General features: G+C 36.8%; 1 pseudogene; it reads right to left on the bottom strand.

The window, feature by feature from the left end:
• Window positions 1-224: 224 nt before the first annotated feature.
• LOC132014979 (large ribosomal subunit protein uL16-like) lies at window positions 225-837 on the bottom strand (annotated as a pseudogene).
• Between the last annotated feature and the right edge of the window lie 2,976 nt (window positions 838-3,813).

Raw genomic sequence — 3,813 nt, 5'->3', positions numbered from 1 at the left:
GTTTATTTACTAGATATTAAATAAACTATTTGCATTTTGTATTTCTCCTTGTGGTATCTTGGCAATTTTGATAAATTATGGCTTTTTAAATCGTTTCAACATTTCATTGAAATTACAACCCCCCAAACTGTTATGATATCCTTTGTTTTCATTTTCTTTTTTAAAAGTTATTTATTTATTTATTTATTTATTTATTTATTTATTTATCAGAGAGAGAGAAAGAGTGAAGAGCACAAACAGGGAGAGCAGCAGGCAGAGGGAGAAGCAGGCTCACCGCTGAACTGGGAGCCTGATGTGGGACTCAATCCCAGGACCCTGGGATCATGACCTGAGCCAAAGGCAGCTGTTTGAGCAACTGAGTGGAGCTTGCACTTGACCCTGCATAGAGCCTCAGTCACATGCTCCTTGTTTTGTACCTTGGTACAGATGGACATGATGACTTGGCCAATGTGGATCCTGGTCACTGTGCCCTGGGGCTTTCCAAAGGCCTCCACACACCTTTTTAGAGCCTGTGAGCTCCAGCGCAGGACAACATCTTGTGGGTAACGATGCTGTGGAAAGGGTGTAACTGCAACTCTGATGGGAAAACCATCTTTGCCACAGCTTGTCACCAGGGACATTTGGCACAAATACATGCAGCCTCCAGGGCTTCGGAGAGTGGATCACATTCATCCGACACCATAGAGCCGTACAGTGAGAACTCATCGACTTTTGCCTTCTTCTGACCCAGGTCAAAATGCAGATCTTGATGTCAGGGGCATTTCTGAAGAAGCGAGGCTTCTAGAAGAACTACGTGTTCTTACAGTACCAGTAACACCCAGCGAGGTGTTAACCCATGGTGAAACCAGGATCTTCAGTGGTGCAGTGAAGAAGAGGTTACTTTCAGCTTTTTACTCCTAAAAAAGGCATTCAAGTATGGCTTTAGATGTGTTCTGAAAGTTTTGATTTAAGTTGAATTGTCATTATAATTCAAAGAAAAATATTTCCTGATTTCCATTTGTATTCATCTTTTAATGTTTGAATTATTATTATTATTATTTTAAGATTGTATTTACTTATTTGAGAGCGAGACAGCACAAGCCAGCAGTGGGGGAGGAGGGGGAGGGAGAAGCAGACTCTCCCTACTTGGGGCTTGATCCCAGAATCCTGAGATCATGATCTAAGCTGAAGTTAGACGCTTAACCGCCTGAGCCACCCAGGCATCCCTGAATTATTTATAAGTATATTAAGTGTTTTTCAAAATATAAAGTTTTTTATTATTACCTTGTTTCATTATTGATTTCTAGCCTAGCTGTACTGTTGGCAGAAAATATACATTGTATAATTTTACCTTTTTAATATTTTTTAAGATTTCTTTTAGAGTCATCATTTGGTTAATTGACTTAGCATTTGATGTGCATTTTAAAATTTTGCATTTTCTGAGTATAAAGTACGTAAATCAGGTGAACTTTATTGATTCCATTGTTCAAATCTACTATATCCATGTTGAATTTTTGTCTGCCTTGTATATTAGATACTAAGAGACATCTGTTAAAATTTCACAATGATAATGGATTTGTCCATTTTCCTTTTAGTTGCATCATTATTTTGCTTTATATAGTTGGAAACATTATTAAGTGCAACAAATTTACAACTCTAATGTTTTGGAAAGACTAACTCTTTTATCATAATAAAATGTCCTTTGTTCATTGCCAACAAAGTGTCTTGCCTTACAGTCTAATTTATCTGGTAAGTATATAAAATACAGCTATGCTGGCCTCAAATTCTTTTTTCATTCATTTATTTCAGGGTTTTTGTGTTGTTGTATTTTAGGTGTGTCTCTCAACATTGAGTCACATGTATTTTTTTTTCATCTAGTATAAAAAACTTTGTTTTTGACTGCTCACCCATTCATATATTATTATATTGGGGGGGATTCTATAATTCTTTTATTTCCTCTTTAAATATTGCTTTTCAAAATAAGTCAATCAGTGAAACACAATTATCATATGACCTCACTCATATGTGGAATTTAAGAAACAAAACAGAAGATCATAGAGGATGGTAGGGAAAAATAAAACAAGGTGAAATCAGAGATGGAGACAAACCATAAGAGACTCTTAATCGTGGGAAACAAACTGAAGGTTGCTGGAGGGGAGTGGGGTGGCAGAATGAGGTAATTGGGTGACAGACATTAAGGAGGGCACGTGATGTAACACCAGTGGGTGTTATATAAGACTGATGAATCAATGACCTCTAACTCTGAAAGCAATAATACATTAGATGTTAATTAATTGAATTTAGATTAAAAAAAAAAAAAAAGAACAAACTATGGTTACCAGAGGGAAAGTGGGTGAAGGGATAGGTAAAATAGGTGATAGGGATTGAAGAGTACACTTACAATGATGAACACTGAGTAATGTATAGAAAAATAAGTAAGTAAGTAAGTAAGTAAATAAATAAATATTGCTTCTGCCTCGTTCTTTCTCTTCTCTCTTTCTAGGACATCAATTAAGAACATGTTAGAACTTTTCCCTGTGTCTTCCTTGTGATTTCATGGAACTTTTTTCCTTTCTTCTCTCCTCTATTCTTCAATCTAATATTTTCTTCTGACTTATTCTAGTTCCATCTTCTGTGTCTCATTGTCTATTAGCCCCTATCAATAATTTAATTTCATTATTTTATTTTTCTGTTTCAGAACTTCCATTTGAATTTTAAAATATAGATTCCAGAATAAATATAAAATTCTCTATATTTCACCTTATTTCTTCAAACTATTAATCACGGTTACTTTAAAGTCCCTCAATTTGGATCTTCTTACGCATCTGTTGCTATTCTATATTTATTTTCATGATCTTGGTTATTAGGTCTTATCTTTTTTTTTTTTTTTTAAGATTTTATGTGTTTATTTGTCAGAAAGAGTGAGAGAACAAGCATAAGCAGGGAGAGCGGCAGGCAGAGGGAGAAGTAGGCTCCCTGCTGAGCAGGGAGCATGATGAAGGACTCCATCCCAGGACCCTGGGGTCATGACCTGAGCTGAAGGCAAACACATAACAGACTGAGCCACCCAAATGCCCCTAGGTCTTATCTTCTGACATGCTTATAAATAGTAACTGAAACTTGAGGAACTCCCTTCCATTTGTTAGGTGGGATACTGCCTGATTGGTGGGTCTCTTAATAAATCCAATTGTTCCTTCAAATTAAAAATATATATATTTACCGGAACTTGAACATTATGTATAAAAATTTTCAGGGCCAATTTACTGCTCTAGATAGTGTTATCATTCTCCACAGATTACTTTTTTTTGGGGGTATGAGGGAGACTGTTATGATGATGGTGACTCCTAACCTATCCAATGATTATCTTTTTACCCAAGTAATTCAGTTGCTTAGAAACTGGGCTTTAACCTTGTCATGGCACAGCATTTCTAGTTCATGTCTTCTCCAAAGGTGTAGTCCTACAAATGTTCCTGTCAAAAGCCTAACTATAAGGGCACCACTCTCTCGGTGGTCCCTGAACTTTAATTTTGTCCAGAAACCAGTTCACTGCGGCACCTGGGTGGCTCAGTCAGTTAAGCATCTGCCTTTGGCTCAGGTTATGACCTCATGATCCTGGGATCAAGCCCCAAGTTGGGCTCCCTGATCAGCAGGAAGTCTGCTTCTCCCTTTCCCCCAGACTCTCTCTCTCTCTCACTGTCTCTCAAGCAAATAGATAAAATCTTAAAAAAAAAAAGAAAAAAAAAAAAGATTCAGATTCACCATTTGTACTTCCCTTCCCCTGGGGATTTTATTTTCTTTCAGGTTTTCACAGCCTAGACAGCTTTCTATAGCCTT

This window comes from Mustela nigripes, chromosome 4 (assembly GCF_022355385.1).
Source record: "Mustela nigripes isolate SB6536 chromosome 4, MUSNIG.SB6536, whole genome shotgun sequence".
Taxonomy (NCBI): Eukaryota; Metazoa; Chordata; class Mammalia; order Carnivora; family Mustelidae; genus Mustela; species Mustela nigripes.
Note: the sequence above shows the minus strand (reverse complement) of the source record. Positions and strands in the feature narration are given on the sequence as shown.